This window comes from Plecotus auritus (genome assembly GCF_963455305.1).
Source record: "Plecotus auritus genome assembly, chromosome: 1".
Taxonomy (NCBI): Eukaryota; Metazoa; Chordata; class Mammalia; order Chiroptera; family Vespertilionidae; genus Plecotus; species Plecotus auritus.
Window position 1 is genome coordinate 26971822 of NC_137770.1, and position 19824 is coordinate 26991645.

General features: G+C 52.3%; 1 protein-coding gene across 1 annotated transcript in view; it reads left to right on the top strand.

Moving 5' to 3' along the window:
- MIDEAS (mitotic deacetylase associated SANT domain protein) overlaps positions 1 to 19824 on the top strand; it is a 68717-nt gene that overhangs the window by 16917 nt on the left and 31976 nt on the right. The window lies entirely within an intron of this gene.

Sequence of the window (19824 nt, forward strand, 5' to 3'; positions counted from 1 at the left end):
TGTCACCTCCGAAGTTGCTGAAATGGGTATTAGTAAAATTGAGAGCGCAAATACGGCAGTTAGAGTTAGCACCCAGGACGTGAAGGTTAAATGGTGTTGGTTAATGTGTGTAACTTTTGTTTCTTTGATGAGAGGTGCTCTCCTGGTAAGGGAAGCTCTGGGGCCCTCCTCCCGTCCACAGTTGTAACCCCTCCTCTCCCAATTTACCTTCTTTCTTCCTTCCTCGTCAAGTCTGGAGCCTGGGCTTGCCTGTCTCCTGGAACCTGGGTTGAGGTATTTTTATGATTAATAAATCCTATTCAATCGTCCTTACTTCATCAATATCATCATCATTATTGTTATTTAAACCATCTTGACCAACTTAACAGAATAAACATTCTACCTTAGCAATTTACATTGTTCAGAATTCTCTTATGATTGCTGCTAATATGCCTGTGGAAGTTTGTTTGTTTTTTAGTATTTTTATTATTGATTTGAGAGCGGAAGGGAGAGGAAAAGACAGACAGAGAGAGAGAGAGAGAGAGAGAGAGAGAGAGAGAGAGAGAGAGAGAGAGAGAGAAAGAAACATCAGTGATGAGAAAGAATCATTGATTGGTTGCCTCCTGCATGCCCTACACTAAGGATCCAGCCTGCAACCCAGGCATGTGCCCTGACCGGGAATTGAACCATGACCTGGTTCATAAGTCGACACTCAACCACTGAGCCATGCCACCCGGGCTGCCAGTGGAAGTTTTGACATAGTTTCTAAGTTTACCTCTATCATTTCTTTGTGCTGGCTTTGTCACTGAACATTTCATCAAATGGTTTCATCAGAATGTCGCCATGTGTCAGTCCCTTTTTTAAAAATTTAATTCTGTTATCATGCGACACCATAATCTGAATGGATTTCAACAAGTGCTATGAGCATCTTTTGTAAAAATTCTTTTTAGAAAATAATTTTTAAAATATATTTTATTGATTTTTTACAGAGAGGAAGGGAGAGGGATAGAGTTAGAAACATTGATGAGAGAGAAACATCGATCAGCTGCCTCCTGCACACTCCCTACTGGGATGTGCCCACAACCAAGGTACATGCCCTCAACCGGAATCGAACCCGGGACTCTTCAGTCCCCAGGCTGACGCTCCATCCACTGAGCCAAACCGGCTAGGGCTAGAAAATAATTTTAGTTTGTTTTTATGGGATCTGGTCCCCTGACCATAATTACCTGGTCAAGGTGTTAAACTCTTGTAGCACAATGCCAAATCACATTCCAGAAAGACTCGAAGTTTACAGTGGCACAGCAGTGTATGTGCAGCTGTTTACTGATGGCCCTGCCAACAGCAGCTTTCTTGTTTATTTATTTTCTTATTTTCCACTGACACTGGCCATAATGGGTCCTTAATGGTGTTCTGATTTGCATTTCTTAAATTGCTGCTGAGACTGTACATTTTTCCTCCTGATGATTTACTGGTGGTGTTTCCTCATGTGTCAAACCATGCTCATCTCCGGTCACCGTGGAGCCTCCCCACTTCCACCTGTATTGGGAAACACCAAGTCCTGCCTTCCTCACTGCTCCTTCCTGGGTGGGGCCTGTCCTCACCTGGGCTAACTCTGCACACCTGCCTGGTTTCCGACTTCAGCCCCTCAGGCCCTCATCTCTCTCCTGGCTGGAACTCTCCCCTGGGGTAGGAAGGTGTGGGAGGGACAGACACTGGGGGGCTCTGTGACCAAGGCTGAAGGGGAGGTCGATTCAAGACCGGGGCTTGTCTGAGTGGTTCCAAAATAGGTTCATCAAGTGACCTCCTTGGAGAGATTCTGGGAGGAGCCACAGGCTGTGGTCACCCACGCAAAGGCCTGTAGGGAACAGGGACAATCCCAATGACAGGCTGGCTGGGGGTATGAAAACAGCACATGTGAGATGATAAACAACAGTGACCGGTGACCTTGGAAGGGTGGAATCAGGGGGGAAATTAGGATGTGTGAGTCCCATTATAGTGCTACTCCTATTGAAGTGCTATTACCTTCATAATGCTACTCCCCTGGCACTGCTACTCCCCTCGCACTGCTACTCAGCTCCACCTCCCAGAAGGTGGCTCAGTGTTGCCAGAGTTACTGTATTTTTCATGACAAACCAGAAATTCTGCTTTTTTAGCTTAAACCTCCTGATTTTAAAAAATGTTGACAGTAAATGTAAGTCAATTAAAATAAAACACATTATATAGGTTGGATAAAATGTATCTGGAGGTGAGAATGGTTTGTGAGCCTCCAATATGTGACCCCTCATTATTTGACTTCCTTACTTGGAGAACACAGGCCCACAGAAGTACCCTCATCTAGCAGGGAGAAGGACTGAGGGAGTCCAGCAGTCACATTCCATTTGAATGACCTTGAAAGAGGTGTTGAAACGTTTCGAACCTTAGCCTCCTTATCTATAAAATGGGGATAATGGCTTCCTCTTAGGGTGCTGGGTGAATCCAGTGGGCTGGCATCATGCCAAGCATTTAGTAGCTGCTCAATAAATGTGTTGATAGGTCCTGCGCGAGGTCATCCAAAAAATTAGAAGAAGAACCAGGCTTAGGCTTAGAACTTCACTCTTTAGACTACCAGTTCAGAGCTTGTTCCATCTCACACTGGCCTGCTTTCATGGGAGTTTCCAGAGGTGTCTGGACACAGCCCTCCTTCTGATCCCGGGAAATTGCAGGTCATTTATGAGAGTTTGATTGTGCAATAATAGTACTGAGCTCAACTAATGGGGCTCTCAGCTCTGTGGACTTGGACCTGCAGGCCCAGAACCCAGGAGATCAAGCTTCAAGGTAGTAGTAGCAGCAGCAGCAGCAGCAGTAGTAAAAATACCATACAACATTGAACCTAAGAAGCCAGTGATTATAAGTTGCACCATTGTTTTATGTACAACTATGAAAGAGACAATGCTGCTTATTAAACCATGCCATGCTATCAATTGTAAGGTGTATCTGATTTCAGAGATGTAAAATGGGGGGTGGGAGATGTAAAATGGAAGAAATAGAATAGTAATAAAAATAACATGTTAAATTGTACTGCTTACCTTAAACTTTCACATATATTATTTTATTCGTGCACTTATCAACAAGCATTTACTGAGCACCCACCATGTGCAGGCACTGTGTAGGCACTGGGGACACAAGGTCACTAAGATCTCTGCTCTTCAGAAACTCCGATCCTAGTAGAGAGATGGCACAGCAAGCAGCTGTAGGAAAGTGTGCAGGGGATGGAGTAAAAATAAACAACAGGATGCCATGGGAGTTCAGGGGAGGCAGTGGCTTTTCTGATCCTTAGGAACAGAGACTGAGACAGTTTGGGGTGCCTGGGGTTGATTTAGGAAGTGCTGTCAGGAGGAAGGGAGTGAGGGCAGCAGACTAGGGCTGGGTGAGAAGCTGAGTGAGGAAGGATATGCTGCTATAGCTGGATCCCACAGGGAGCCCTGGAACATGGATTGCACCACCTTGATATCCCACCTTGAAGCAAGAGGGCTAAACTTTTGGACTTACCCACTTCTTCCTCAACACCCTCCTTTCCCCCAGTCAATTATTGGCTGCAGTGTTCTCCCCCAGCAAAGACTCGCTTTGAGAAGGGGGCAGCTGTGAGCCCTTAGCAGCTGGAGGATGGTGCACCAGCCTGATAAAGAAACATGGAAGGGTTCCAGCAGTATACACTCTAGTGTCCTTCCTCTGCATGGAGGCATCAAGCAAGGCTTCCTGGAAGAGCTGCCATTCAGCTCAAGTCTAGTGGGAGACCAGGGTATGTGTTTAACTTGTGGATGAAGGTGGCGGTAGGAGGAGCATGCATGAGAATGCAAACGTCTTGGGGAACTTCAGGTTGTTTGGCTGTGTGGGCCTGAGGCTGGAAAGTGGGGCAAAGCAGGATCATGGCGGAAGTATAAATGCCAAACAGACTGGCTACCACTGTCAGCTATTTTTCAGTAGGTGATGGGAGCTATTTTTCAGTAGGTGATGGCAGTGTGGATGGTAAGTGTGCAAAACTAGAAGCAAGGAGAACAGTTAGGAGATGAGACAAAATGATAGCCAGCACTTACAAAAGACTTAACATGTGCCACATACTGTTTTAAGCTCTTATCATTCCATTTGTAGATGAGAAAACCAAGTGGTTAAGTACTTTGTTCAAGGTCATCAAGCTAGTGTGAGCCAAGGTTTGGACTCAGGTCTCAGCTTGTGCTTTTAATCTGTACACTCCCATGAATATGAATTTTGGATTCTAGTACATGATGTATTAGTATTTGTTTTCATTTAAAAACTAGTGGCCCAGAAAAACAAAAATATAAAAAAAATAATAAAATAAAATAAAATAAAAACTAGTGGCCTGGTGCACAAAATTCCTGCACATTAAAAGGGGATTAATTAGAGGAAATAATTTAATATTGCTACTTGCCCTTTCTCTATAATAGAAGTGTCAGAGATGAAAGAAAATTAGTAAAATGTACATGAAAACCTTCCTCCTGTCAGAGTCTGGGGCTCACCACGGGACCCAGAGTCAAGTCCCCGCCCACACACACCTCAAAATTGCATGAGACCCAGACCTGGCTGGCCCCCCCCCATTGGGCTAGATCCAGACCCGGCCAGTCCCACCCTTGTCAAGCCCAGCCGGGCAGGGGGCAGAGCCTCAGGTCCCCTGGCCTGGCGCCAGGACGGGGGGCATGGCCTGAGGTCCCCCAGCCCAGATCGGGGCAGGGGGCATGCCTTGAGGTCCTCCGTCAAGCCCCGCCAGGTGGGGGACACGGCCTTAGATCCCCTGTCAAGCCCCGCTGGGTGGGGGACATGGCCTGAGGTCCCCCATCAAGCCCCACCAGGTGGGGGGGTGCGCAGCCTCAGGTCCCCCGGCCCAGCACCGGGAGGAGGGGTGCAGCCTCAGGTCCCCAGTCAAGGCCCACTGGGCGGGGGTGCAGCCTGAGTTTCCCCGACCCAGCACTGGGGGTGCACCTTGAGGTCCCCTGTCAAACCCCACTGGGTGGGGGGCGCGGCCTGAGGTCCCCTGTCAAGCCCCACTGGGCAGGGGGGTGCAACCTGAGGTCCCCCAGCCTGGCGCTGGGGTGGGGGAAGCAGCCTGAGGTCCCCTAGCCCAGCACCAGGATGGGAAGCGCACCTTGAGGTTCCCTGTCAAGCCCTGCCGAGTGGGGGACGTGGCCTGAGGTTTCCTGTCAAGCCCTGCCAGGTTGGGGGCACAGCCTGAGATCCCCTGTCAAGCCCCACAGGGGTGGGGAGGGCGTGGCCTCAGGTCCCTGCTGATTGCTCATTAAGGCTCCTTATGGGAACTTGGCCTCAGCTGTAGGTGCAGCCATCTTTGTGATGGAGTGATGGTCAATTAGCATATTTCCTCTTTATTAGAGAGGATAATGCTTGCCCTGGCCAGGTAGCTCAGTTAGTTAGGGTGTCATCCCAACACACCAAGGTTGCAGGTTCAATACCCTGTCGGGGCACATATAAGAATCAGCCAACTAATACATAAACAACAGATTGATGTCTCTCTCTCAAAATCAATTTTTCAAATTCTTTAAAGCATTGGATCTCGGGGGTTCTGTTCCTCCTGGCCCACTGCCACAAGGTAGGGAAGCCGAGCTCCAGAGAACAGCTAGTGAAGGCGTCTCTCTGGGTCTGGGTCTGGGTCTGGGTCTGGGTCTCCAGGGGCATGGAGCTGTGCTGAAATGAAGTGAGGCCCTTGGGAAGCTTACGGCTGGGGCTCTGTGAAGAAAGGGTGTTTCTGTCCTCGTGGTCTTGCCTGGCAGCCACACCTGTTTTGTCCTCCTTCTCCCTATGCCCAGCCAGACATCTCTCCCAGAGTGACAGCAGCAACTGGGGACATCTGCAGAAGCTCCCTCGCAGGCCTGACAAAGGCAGTCAGAACCTGGCCCAAGCCTGCAAGAGAAGTGGGGGTGGGGGGGTAGCTGGGAGGGCCAAGAGATGTGGACAGCTGTGGGCTGGTGTGGCAGGCATGGCCCTGCCCCGGAACAGGTGAAGTGAATGTGAACTGAGGAGGAGGGTCCCCTGGGTTTTCAAGGGTGAAAGACAGTCCTGGGACTTCTCAGCAAACAATTGCTTCACTTAATGGCTGGGTGGTTTTGAGCTCCAGCTCACTCAGAAAGGACATGGCAAAGAGAGGTACAGAGAAGGCACAGCCACCAAAGAGTGTCCCTGTTCAGGCTGGGTAGGCAGCACTGTGGGAACGCTTGGTGGAAAGGACATGAAAAGTGGTGACTGGGAGAGAAGCCTTGGAGGGACACCAGGATGGGACACTGAATTGACGCTGGAAAGTGTCTCTGGGCAGAGCCCAAGAGAGGGTTGCCCTGAGGCTGATAGAGTGGACCTACCATCTTATAGAAGGGGAAAAAATCTTGCCTGGACTAGGTGCTTGAAAGAGAGAAGAAGCTGGTTTGGGGAAAGGGGGATTTAGAAAGAAAATAATAATTGTAATGTCTTGTATGAACAAAGCTTGATGCAGTTATGAGGCAGTGTTTTGTCCTGTGATTCTCCCAAGTCCCTAGAAGGTGGGCATTCTTTCATTATTTGTGTAATAAATACTTTACAGCACTTGGGCTCGGAGGAGGCAAGTGTCGACTTCCTAAGATCGCACAGCACTTTAGCTTTGGTTAGGCGGGACCCAGAGTCAGTCCCAGCATTGTGGGCTTGTGATTTCCTCACTTGTATTTGTACCCCCAATTCCCCACACTCCGGTAAAGCTTGATTACTTGTACACACCATGTGTGCTGGCCTCAATGGAAAGGTCCTGACAGAGAAGGGACAATGGAAAAAGAACAGGAAGGCAAGCGGTGGTGAGAAGCTGGCTTCCTTGAAAGCTTTTCCCCCTCTTTATTGGGATGTAATTCACATACCACAAAATTCACTATGGGTCTCAGGCTGTCCCAGAAATGGACACTCGTGCTGGCCACTCAGGGCAGTGACGCAGGGCAGATCACTCTGAGCAAAGTCCAGAGAGTGATGCAGCCCCAGGAAGCCTCTCGAAGGCCATATTCTAGCCTCACAGGGACCCAGAGTTTGGAATCCTGTCTCGGGCGCTTTGCTTCCTGGAGTGTTTCTCAGCAGACACACTCCCTGTGAACTGAAACTCTGTACTCCTCTCTTTTCCGCAGTTTGTGAAGGTCGCTGGTGAAGAAAAGCCCCTTTTTTTCCTTCCCCAAAGGGCATCCTTTTTGGTTGCCCCAGAAGCCTGTAGGAAGGGCTTGCTGGAGCTTCTAAAACCAAAACTTTCACTTCACAAGTCAGTGATTCTGCACTGTCATATCTGCAGCAAAACTGACCTTCAGGGCTTTCTCGGAAGAGCCGCAGCTTTCTTTACAATTCCTCATCTGCCTGCCTTTGCGAGGTAGGCTTCCCCTGCCAGGCAGAGGCCACCTGGCCAGTCTTGAGCCATCATCCCCTACACACACACACACACACACACACACACACACACACACACACACACACAGCTTTTCCTTCCCCTCTTCCTTTCTGAGATGGCCCGCATTTGGGAGTTTAGTTGGGGTGAGGATACGTTGCTCCAACATGAGCAGAACTCCTCCAGGTCGCTGACTTCTGTTTCTCATGCATCCTGCCATCTATCTGCCTCTACTCCTGTGCTGCTTCCTGGTCAGTAGCAGCAGCCCAGCGTGGGACAGGGAGGACGACGTCCTGGCGGGACTAGGCTGGGGAGTGCCCTTTGGAGTGGCTCCCACTTGTTCCCTGGAGGCTGGGTCCTGGCTCCGTGGTGGCAGGCTCTTCTAGGAATGTGCTCCCCAGCTGGGTATTCTGGTTGGTTGGGAACATCCCTGAGCTGGTCTGCACTGGCTCTCAGGGGCTCCTTCAAGGGGCTAGGCCTGAGGCCAGCAGTAGGGGCTGGGCTGTAGAAGCAGGTCAGGATGGCCACAGGTCTGCAGAGGAACCTGGCAGCAGTGCCAGCAGTGGGCACTGGAGACCAAGTGGTTTTGCTTTTGCTTTTCTCACTTGCATGAGGTGTCAGTGGGAAGGAAGAAACGAGACAAGTGGAAAAAACAAGAAGGTTTTACACTGAGCCTCTGCTTGAGAGTCTAGTCTACTTGGGGGCCTGCATACCCGAGCACCTGACCCTTCCATTGTTGCCTTTCTCTGGGGGGCGGGGGGGATGGGAATAAGAGCAGACAGGTGACAAACAACTGGCTTGCACTGTGATCTCCTGCAAGTCACTTAACCTCTCTGAACCCTCAGTGTTCTCATCCATAGAACGAGAGGAACAAAGCTCTCACACTCAGGGTTATTAAGCAGTGTGTGTGGGGAATGTGCTTTGAGAATTGCCATGAACAATAGTGACACAGAAGATGTTAAATCTGAGAGCCTGGGCTTTTCTTTTTGGAGGTGGTCCCCCCAGCTCCTCCATTCACTTCCTACAGTCACAGAATCATGACTTTTAAATCGGAAGGCATTTCAATAGCTCATCTAGTCCAGTCCCCTGGCATAATTATCTTTATTTTGCAGATACGACTGTTTTAAGTTGTCATTACTTTGACCTATCTGTCATATCAGGCTGCAAATAAGCCCTTTTCCTCCTAGGTGGGGTGTGAGCTTGATGCACACAGGAGCTCAGGCCAGCAAAGGGTGGAAGAGGACAGGAAGGTCATGCCCTTTGGGAGCAAGTGTGGGTTTTTCGAGGTTAGGCAGAAGGCCTGAGTGGTGTCTGTCATCCACTGGAGGAGATGGGGGGCGGGGGGGGGGGGGAATTGGGAGCATGTCCTTGCCCTGCAGGCTCAGAGGACCTGAGAAACCCATTCTGCTGTCCCTCCTCTTGTCCCTGAGAAAGCAAGGGATGCACCTGCTCGTCAGGACTGGCCATAGGGAAAAGCGGCTGCCAGAACATAGTGTATTCTTCGGTGTTGTTTTATTCCTTCAAATGAAGATCTCCTTCTGACCCAACTCCTTGGAAAACCAACAAACAAAAACAGAAATGGAAGGAACCAGGAAAAACAGGATTCCCTCCCCTGAACTTTCTATTGGCCCTGGAGCCTCATTGAATGGGGGGAGGAGGGAAAGCAAGAGAACCTCCTGAGTAGCAGAAATGTTTCCAATCCTTTCGGCAGCCAGGCAAGGAGGCATCAGGGGGATAGTGGGGAAGGTAGGGGAAATGTGGGCACGTAGTGAAAAGCTGCCCGAACTCTGGCCTCAGTTGCTAGAATTAAAACCAGCAGCTTTCATCACCTAAGTAATTGAGACGTGGGTCTTTTATAGGGGCTGGGGCCAGTTTCTCAACAAACTCTACACGACTAGGATGCTGCTGAGCCAAAAGTGAAACTTGGGAAGACTGTTAATGAAGTGCCTTGGAGAGTATTGTGCATGATTTACCGTATCCAAAACCAGAGAGTAATTCTTTGTGGAAGAAAGCGACTTGTGTCCTCCCCAACATCACACACACACTTTCCTGGCAGGCCCGATGGGTTTCCAAACATTTCGTCACTGTCTCCTCCTGACCTTGGTGTGAAAGGAACAAGCTGCGTGGCCTGCTCCAGCAAAACCATCGGGGGGCGCCGCCTGCGCCCGGGGAGGGTGGCGACGGACTGCAGAGTGGAGGTGAGGTCTGCTGGAAATCCCCAGCCCCGGCCAGCCGCTGGAGGTTTGAAGACGCCTTCCCAGGCCTTATTTGGTCGCAGGAAGTGGGCGGCGCTGGGCCTGCTAGTGGAGAGGCCGACCAGAGACTGTTGTGCTGATGAAGTGGTAGAGCTGGTTCCTGCTCGCCGCCGGCCGCGCGCGCCGTCCGGCCGCTGGGGCTCCGCGCTCCCAGCCTCGAGTTGTGCAATCCTTTGTAGCACCTCAGAGAGTCCTCCTCCTTCGCTGTTCCCTCTCGCCCTCGCTCTTTTTTTTTTTTTTTTTCAAGCTGTGAGCTCAACCGATGAGTCAGAGCAGTGCAATCCTGACACTGCATCGCAGGACTGGGGGTGACACGGAGGGAGGGAGAGCGATCGCGAGGCGGACACCACCGGCGCGGGGTGCGCCGAGGCTCCTGCGCCCAGAGCGAAGGGTGACAGCCCGCGCGTCCCTCCCGGTCCCTGCCAGCAAACTTCCCAGTCTCGGGAGGCGCGGGCTGGCGGAAGCCCTGCGAGCGCCGCGGGAGGCGGCGGCGCCTGTTTGTTTTTAAAATCGGGGAGTGCGTGCAGGCGGCTGGAGTCTAAAAGGCGACCGAAGGCGGCAGCCCGTGGCGAAGAAGGGATAGCCGATGCCCGAGCTCGGGCAAGAGGAGGTAAGTGGGGCTGCCGGGTCCGCGGCCGAGGCCTGCACGAGGCGAGGCGCTGCCCGCCCTGGCGCGACGGCCAAGGTACCCCCGGCTGCGTGCAAGCGGTGGCGGCTTGGCGCCGGGGCTGCAGCTCTGCAGGCGCGGCCGGGAGCTGGGGCTCGGGGCGCAGCGCGTCAACTTCTGCGGCCTGGGCAACTGTGTGCGTGGGTGTGGACATGCGTTGGCTGCTCGGCAGCCCGCCCCTCCATGACCCACACCCCCCCCCCTCTCCGCAGCTGCGTGTGCAGCGCCAACCCGCCGCCGTGTTTGTGCAGCTACGCAACTCGCGCGCGGCCCCGGTCCACCCGGGCGCGGCCCCGGCAGGAAAACCCTCCCCATCCGCGAGGCTGGCGGCGGCGGCGGCTCAGGAACACGGCTGCTCCTCCTCCGCCTAAGCGAAACGTGGTGTCTGCAGGGGCCGGCTAGCGTGACAGATCTCAGGCCCGGGAGGCGCGGAGAGGAGCTCTCTAAGTGCAGGAACTTGGTGCGGGAGTCCTCTTCCCCTTCTCCTTCCAGTGTGCACGGGAAAGTGGACATGGGAACTGCCCGCGCTGGAAGTTTGGGAACAGAGGTGCAGGGGTGGCAGGAAACAGGTAGAGCCCTAATTTAGAGTGTTTAGGGCGAGTGTTTAGGGCGGGCGGGCTGGCCCCCACAGACCCCAGCGCTGCGGGTGCACCTCAGACCTGTCATCCCTCTCACCGCCCCCGCTGGCCCGCGCGCTGCGGCCTGCGGAGCTCTCCCCGCGCTTGCTTCACGGTGTGCTTGGTTTGGTGGTGCCTGTGCCAAACGCAGGAGCCTGGGTTTTGCCTGGCCCCTGCATAAGGCTAGCTTGTTGGAGGTAGTCATATCTCCTCTCCTACTCACACAAACAGAATCGTGTGCACCAGGTTGCCCCAACCCAGGACTCTGGATGAAGGCCTGGTGCCTCCCTGGGGGCTTTCAAGCCTCAGCCCCAAGGAAAGCAGACCTGGAGAAGATACCTGCCACTCAAAGTGGAGGCCTCTGGGTATTCCAGCCCAGCCTCCAGAGTGAGCTCCTAGAAGGATGAAATGGGAAGTTACTCGCCCCATTTAAAAATTTGTTTGTCAGAACTCTGTTGGCTACTTCCTGCTTCCACCATCCCACGTGGGACCTGTGTGCCAGGCTCAAGGGCCGGTGAGATGGGTGGAGAGCTGGCTGGGATGACTATGAAGGCCTTGGTGGCACGTGTGGGCAGGGGATTGCGGCTGGGGGAAGGGGAGGTCGGGCTTGCTCCAGCAGGGGGAGCCTGGTCTGGTAGTGGCCTGGAGATCTGGCCTCTCTCCCAGTCCCTGCAGCTTCAGGATTGAGATTGGAGGTCTGGATAACTGCAGCTCTGAGGAGAATCCTCTCCTCTGGGCTCAGGCTGAGGGGAAGAAGTCACCTGTCTTGCTCCAGAACTCCCAGGGACGGTGTGGCACATGCCCCTTTAGAATCAGAAATGCACCCTTTCCACGAGGTATTAGATGGTGTCAGGATGAGGGGGAAAGGAGAAACCTTCCCAGGTTGAGAATTCAGGGGTCCTCATTTTTTTTTCTGCTCTGGACACTGAATAACAGGGGTGTAAACATTCAATTACTGTGATAAACCACCTCCTTGCATGGAACTGGCCCAGGCTCCACTCTAGTTGGACTGGTCTCTGGCCGATTACTCTAGTCTGAGTAGCTCCCAGGGGACAAGGTGGTAAGGAACATGGAGGGCACCCTCCCATCCCCCCACCCATGAAGCTTGCTCTGGGACTTCCAGTGTGGCCTCTCCAGTGAACCCCTACCTCCTCTATCAGCCCCTCACCCCACCCTAGGAAAGAGTGCCCCTGGGGATGACAGTTCAACTTCTAAGTATGGGATTTAAAAATAGTCAGAGCCCTGGCTGGGTAGCTCAGTTGGTTAGAGTGTCCTGAGAGGCAAGGTTGTGGGTTTGATCCCCAGTCAGAGTACATACAAGAAGCAACGAATGAAGCATAAATATGTGGAACAAGTTGATATTTCTCTCTCCCTTCATCTGTTTCTCTCTAAAAAAATATATATATATATATACGTATATTGTTGTGTTAATCCTCACCTAAGGATATTTTTCCATTGATTTTAGAGAGAGGGGGAGGGAGCAGGAGACACAGAGAAACATTAAGTGTGAGCGAAACACATCAATTGGTTGCCTCCTGCACAGGCCCCGACCAGGGCCTGGGTCCAAGCCTGCAGCTGAGGTACGTGCCCTTGACTGGAATCAAACCTGGGACCCTTCAGTCTGAGGGCCGATGCTCTATCTACTGAGCCAAACCGGCTAGGACTGGACTACTGCTTTTAATAAATGGAAAGAGAGAGGGGAAAAAAAAAAAAAGACAATATGTAGTTTACAGACTTAGCTGAGGACCTCTTGTGGCTGCAGAACCCAGGGAAGTTCTGCCCAGTGGAGCCAAGGCCTCTGGGCTCCTGAGTTGGAGAGGAGTAATAGAAGGAGGGGGGGGGGGGCGGCGTTGGTCACACAGGGCTTAGTGGCCTGGAAGGGGAATGGGCAGAGTCCAGGACTCTTTGGCCTTGATAGCCCCTCTCCTGTAGCTGGGTCTCCCAGAAAGAAACCTTGCTGGTGGTGGAGTAGGGATGGCCACAAGTAGCTGGGAGTTTCTTCCTTTCCTTCGGTAGTCCTGTTTCAAATGCCACTTCTTTGGAGAAGCCTCAGTCTTCTCCTCAACACTTATTTCCACTTTATGTAGTCATTTGTGTATATACTGTAGAGTGGTAGTTAAAAACATCAACTCAGAGCCCAGCCGGCGTGGCTCAGTGGTTGAGCGTTGACCCATGAACCAGGAGGTCACGGTTCGATTCCCGATCAGGGCACATGCCCATTTTGCAAGCTCGATCCCCAGTGTGGGGCGTACAGGAGGCAGCTGATTGATGATTCTCTCTCATCATTGATGTTTCTATTCCTCACTCACTCTCCCTTCCTCTCTCTGAAATCAAACAATCAAACAAACAAAACACCAACTCAGAGCTAGGGTCTCTATACCTCCTCCTTAGAGTTGCAGCAAGGATTCTATGAATTAGTATATGTAAAGTCCTGAAAGCACATTTCAGCTTTATGGTAGCCTCCGCTCAAGTGTGAGCTCTGTATTGTTCCCACAATGCCTGCCTCTAGTAGGTGTTCAGTATGTGTTAGTGAACAAATAAATGAAAGATCTCCCTCAAAAAAATGTGGGCTTGGCCTGTGGTGGGCTCAGTGAACCCTGCTGCTGGGACTCATACTGCACCAGTGATCCTAGTGCTGGTGAACCCAGTTTCCTGGCACTGCCCTATGGCCGGCCTTCTAGAGAATGTGTCCCAGTCATTCTGACCCCAATAGGACCAAGTTCAGCTGTCTGCCTTTTGCTCCTCCTGCCTGGGAATCTGCTAACCCGGGCATTTCCTTTAGCCAGGCATATTGGCGCCCTTCCTGTGTTATGTGCATGCATCAGTTTAGAAGCAGCCTGGAAACTCCATTCTTCCCTGACTCACCAAAGGTGCAGGAAATGCAGCCGGTGGTCTCATTCTGTTGGAAGGGTTGTTTCAGCTCCAAAGCACTCTGATTGTGGGGTTGAACTAAAAAAACCTGTGTGCCGGGCTAGAGCTATGTGGAATGTGCTGAAATCCCCAGTTCTTACTTAAGGGATCTGCATTTGCATTCAAAGCCAACATCCAGGATACCCTGAGACTGTGAGCTCATTTTATGAATCAGAAGCATTACAGCATAACTTCAGTGTTAGAAACTGCTATTTGGAATCCAGATCGCCCTCCCTCCACCCCCAACACACACACACACACACACACACACACACACACACTCACTCACTCACTCACTCACTAACAGGGGCTCTCACAGTCATATACTTGGGAACAATAACAGCAGAACTTGTCCACACCCACTTCCACCCCCACACTCAGAACACCATTCCTGGATGGTATGTGGACAGGACCTGGGCAGTGACTGAAGGAAACCTGGCTGGTGCATGAGAACAAGGCCTGGGTAGACCTGGGTTCATACTCCAGCCTCTCTACTTGCTGGATGGCTTTGGGCATTGCTTAACTTCCTGAACTTCAGTTTCTTCATCTATAAAATGAGGATGGTAATAATACTTCACAGGGTTGCTATGAAGGCTAAAAAAGGTCCTGCATGCAAAGCAACTAGCCCATAGTAGGTACTCAACAGGTAATGGCTAGCATTTCACCGGCTCCCACCTAGTTCAGCTGTCCGCCTTTTGCTCCTCCTAGGGAAGAGGACGTGAAGGGTGTCCTGCTTGTGGTAGGAGGGCAAATGAGGCTTATTTTCTACCTTCCCAGGCCCTGGCCACAGCTGCCTAAATCGGCCTGACCCTGGTGCCTGTGCACCCTTGCAAGCGATTCTGTCCTTGCTCAGCTCAGCTTCCCAGAGATCAGATTGTACAATTGGGACTCCACCCGCCCAGGCCTCAGGCTGAACTGCTCACGTGGGTGGGAGGAAGGCTGCTCTCTCAGTGGAGGGAAAAGTCCCCTTGCCTTTGCTTCACCTGAAGCCTTTCTGTGTGACCTCAATGGAGTTTTTGGGTGGAGCCTGGGGTGGGAGTTGTGCCTCCAGAGATCACTTTGGCTCTTTCACCAACTGAATGGGGGAGAGAGGGTTGTCCACCAAGATATTATATAAGAAGAAAGTTGCCACATGTCAGAAAAGAGCTGGGGTTTTGCTGGGATGGGGGTGTCTCCCGGAGGGACCCAGTTGCTGGCTGTGTTTTGCAGGGTCTGATGGGGAGAAGAGGGGCTGGGGGCCTGAGGCTTTCCTGGCAGTGCTTTTTGCTCTTGCTCTCTCTGGAACATAGCCTGGGACTGCGGTGGCCTGGGAAGGTGCTCCCTGTTCCCTCTGCCTTTCTCTCCAGCCGCAGGAGCTCTTGGTGTGAGCGTTATATTTTCCAGGCAATGCTTCTTCCTCCATCAGTCTCAGGAAGGGGGGAGGGGAGCAGCCTGGGCAAAGTTTGTCCATTCCAGAGCTTAGAGAGAGAGAAGTATACCAGGCGTGCAGCCCGAAGGGGGTTCCCTCTGAGGCCACCTACCTTCTCTGGGGAAATGGGGTCCAGAGAGGAAGGAAAATGATGAGGGATTTCGATTCCCAGCTTTTTCCAACAGTTGGATAGACAGAAGCTCCAATCCAGACTGCTGTTGCCAGAATTGGCCAGTTCCCTGGAGGGGCAGGCCCCGGAGCTCAGAAAGGAGCTCAGTAATGCTTAAGTGCTAAAGCTTTCGTCCCTGAGAATGCTTGTAGGTTCTCCCCTCCCTTCTCTTCTTTCTCCTCCTCCCCTTCCCTCGCCTCTTCCTCTCCTCCCTCCTGGGGTGTGGACCTGGCTGCTGCTCAGATCCCCTTCCCCATCTGACCTTGCTCTGTCCGAACCCCCAGCTGGCCCTGGTCATAGCCTTGGGCTTCCCAGCTTGCAGTAGTCTTCCTAGAGCTGGAAAACATGTTGGGACTTCTAGTCCAGCTCCTTCATTTTCAAATGGGGAAGCTGAGAGGCAGGGAGTTCCTTGAGGTTCCCATAGACTGCCTCCACTTTCACCTGAGGAGTGCAGAAAGAGGAGCTGCTCTGTGGCCTGTCCCTGGTGCCTGCCCCTCCCAGTTTGGGAGTTGGGAGGGCCTCTTCGGTGCAGGAAGAGCCCAGAGGAATACTGTCTCGGCTCCTGGGTGTGGCTCAGTCCTCAGCTGGCTCCATAGTTATTTATTTGTCTGTTTGTGTGTATGTGAGTGAGTTTTGCGGTTGGGAGACTGGATCTGAGTGAAAGCAGAAGTACCCACGCTATGTCAGCTATGCAGCGCACAGATTGCACTGTACAGGGACAGTCGGCAGAGGAAGAAAGGGGCAGAGGCCCCTCTGCTCCGTGGCTGCTGGTGCTCTTTTTTGTCCCTGCAGCGGCGCTTGCACACTTGAGTGTAAACAGCCCTTCCATGTTGCTAGCAGCTGCCTTTCTCTGCTGGCTTTGGGCAGAAGAGGTGCCAAAAATAACCAGGCGGGCACTTCCACTTGCTTCCACTTGTGGGACATGCACTGTGGTGGCTTCAGGGCAGCCTTGCTTGCTCCTTGCAGGCCCAGGTTCCTCCGGCCCCTGTTCAGACTTCCTGTGGCCACCCCCTCTCCAGCCTGCCTCAGGTGCTAGCACTTTCCCTTTTATTGTTCTTCTTAGAGTGAGCCCAGGAGGGTGGGGACCCCATTACAGCCCTGGAAGCTCTGCCAGGTATTATCAGGGGACTCCTGTCCTACCATGTCCCTGCAGGCCCTGCTGGCACAGCCGAGTCCAGGGGCGGCGTGTGCCGGGTGTGCCCCTCCTGGGCTCCTAGTCTCCTTGTCCTGCTCCTGGCCAGTCCTGCTCTCAGCCAACTGCAGACCCAGAAGAATCAGACCATCCCGTCTCCCCCGCCCCCCAGGTGGTGAAGACTGATAGTGATGCTGCTCCTGCCCAGCAAGGGGGAGAGAAATCACATTTATTGGGTCCTTACCTGTGCCAGGTACTTCATGTATATATTAACCTCATTTAATCCCACAGTAACTGTGAGATGAAAACATTATTATGCCCATTTCCCAATAGGGAAACTAACAGAGAGGCTGCTGGTTAGAGAAGCCAGGACATTGTCTGTTGGACCCTGAAGCCTGTCTCTTCATAGCGCAGCTCCCATACTTCTCCAGGCTATTTTCGTGTGCACAGGGAGCAGTGCTTTGACCCTTGGAATGAAGTGCTGATGGTAGGAATTCAGGTACCATTAGACTGGCTGATAGTGGAGATATTTGGCTGGGAAGGGTGGGAAGACCCTCGGGAGCCTTTATCTGCAAACACTTCACAGGGCAGCCAGAAGCCCAGCTGAACCAGGCGGCCTGATGTGGAGGGCAGCAGGCTATGGGGGTCAGCTGTGTGGGTGGAGGTGCGGGGGAGGGGGGTACAGGAGGAGTTGCTCGTGCATGTGAGGAGTGGAAAGGCTTAGTTTGGCCTCCCAGACACCTTCCAAGCGGCTCCTCCTCCCAAACATCGCAGCCTCTGTAGTCCTGAGATTATCTCTGGGACCATAGGCTGGGGGCAGGTGGGTTCTTGGGTCTTCCTTGGTGGCTGCTGGGTCTGACCCCGGGGCTCATTATTCCAGCTGGCTTGGCCCGGGTCCCAGAGAGTCTGGTTAGTGTGTACTTGGGGCTTGGGCTGGATGTTCTGCTGGTGCCCAGTGCCAAAGGCCTCTGGGTGTATTTCAGGAACAATGAAGAATAAATCAACAGGGAGAAAAGGCCCTGCAGCAGCTGCTCAGAGACTGAAAAAACGAAAGGAATGTTTGAGCATTTGGCAGAGGCCCTGGATCTTGACCAGGCCTGAGAAAGGGCTTGACACCAACTAGATGGCTGGGCAAGTGAGGCAGGTGGTTCCCTGTGCCTACTCTGCAGCACATCCAGGAGGCCCCAGGCAGGGACCCACCCCCACCCTTGCTGGTTTTTGTGCCTTTTTTTTCTCTTTAATATATTTTTATTGATTTCAGAGAGGAAAGGAAAGGGGGAGAGAGATAGAAACATCAATGATAAGAGAGAATCATTGATCGGCTGCCTCCTGCATGCCCCACACTAGGGATCGAGCCCTTAGCCTGGGCATGTGCCCTGACCGGGAATCGAAACACAACCTCCTGGTTCATAGGTTGATGCTCAACCACTGAGCCACGCCGACTGGGCGTTTTTGTGCTTCTTGGTCACTAGCAGGTAAAGGGAAGCCATATTGTTCCCATTTTTTCTGCTCCAAACCAGCAGGATTTCCCCAGTCCCCGGCCATCCGGTAGGTCTTGGTCCCTCTGGAACTGGCCGGGCAGGAGAGCCTGGGCTGATGAAAGCACCACACTCAAGACCCCCCTGCTCCACCTCCCTGCTGAGGGAGTGCTGTGTGTGAAGATCCACCTACGAGGCCCTGACCACAGCTTTCCCAGTCATCAGCCATGGACAAGTCGCTACCTCTCAGGGCTTCAGTTTCATCAGTTATGAAATAGAAATTGGGACCAGTGAACTAGGGAGTAGGCAGTTACTGTCTTCTCCCTTATTCAGGATGTGAAATGATCTGCGTTTATTTAGGAATGTAAATTCTTGAGAAGGTACCATCTGAAAGCCCTATGCAGAGAAGAAGGTTGCTATGGCTGGCGCTGATAGTCAGTGGTGGGGACCATTGACACTAGTAGGAACCCAAGCATGGAGTCGACTTGCTCCAGACTTCAGCGTGCTTGGGGAAGGGACAGGAGTCTGGGCCCCATGGGAATTTGGAGCATCTGACAAGCAAGAGAGCGTCGGCTTTATTTTTTAAAGCTGTTAGCCAACCATGGGTATGGGGCTGCAGTGTTGGAGGGGTGTGGCTTCCTCTGAGCAGATGTTGAGCCTTCCACATGTTGACGCAGTGGTGGTAATCACCAGTAGCCTCTTCATCTTCAAAGCCACTCTCCTCCCAGGCCTCTCTTACCCACCTTACCTGACCAGTCACACTTCCAGAAAATCATGGAGTTTTTCAGGCTCTCCAGGGAGAAGATGTGAGCAGCATCCATCCCAGACAGTCTGATTTGGCGCCTCAAGCAGGAGGCTGAGCCTGAAGTCCTGGGGAGGAAGTTTGCAGATAGAATTCTGGGTTCCAGTTCTGGCCTTGCCTCTATACTCCTGTGATTTCAAGCAACTGATTCGACCCCTTGGATATTCAGGTTCCTCACTGAGAAAGGGAGAGTAATAATACCTACCTTGCACTGAGGATTAAACAGGATCATGTGTGTAGAGTGCTTGGCACATAGTACAGTACCCTCAAGAAATGTTAGAGGTGGTGATGATGGTGAAGAAGAAAGCCTTATTTTGGGGGTGTTGGGATTTCATCTTGGCTTCAAGCCCTGCCCATTGTCTTGCCAAAGGTGGGGTCTGTCTAAATGGAGACATGAAGCATTGTTATTGGAGCCCTTGATTCTGGGCCCTGCTTGTTCCTGGCTGTGTATCTGTCTCCAGGCAAATTTATTTCCTTCTCTGGGCTGCTTGGTGGACTGAGGAATTTTACTAAGTGAACACTGACATCCCTTGATATTTGGAATCTGTTCAGCTTCCCCACTTGGGCCGTGCTTTGCTGGTTGGCTCTGTAGAGGGATGCAAGCCACCTTTCCCCATGTGCAGGCTCTTATTCCAGAGTGACCTAGCAGCTACCCACTCACCTGTGCAGTCCCCTCACCTCAAAACCCTGTGGGCTCTCCCAATTTCCAGGGGTTTTTATGGATTTCCCTGATCTTGAGGGGAACCTGTTTCTGGTGGACTGGGACTGGGATTGTTTCTTGTGGGGGAGTGTTATATACTGTGCTCTACTTGGAAATGCCCCCAAGAAAAGCAGCAGCAGGAGGGAGCATGAGGAAGGGGGGAGTCCACAACTGATGTTGTGGGGTTCTCACGTGTAGCGTTCCTTTTGAGACCCACATGTATAGACTGGAGATTTTTCTAGAAGGATAATGGAGGGATTTTTTCTGGATCTTGCTTCTTCCACTTTAACAGCAGAGTCTCAGTTTCTCTTTCTCTCTAA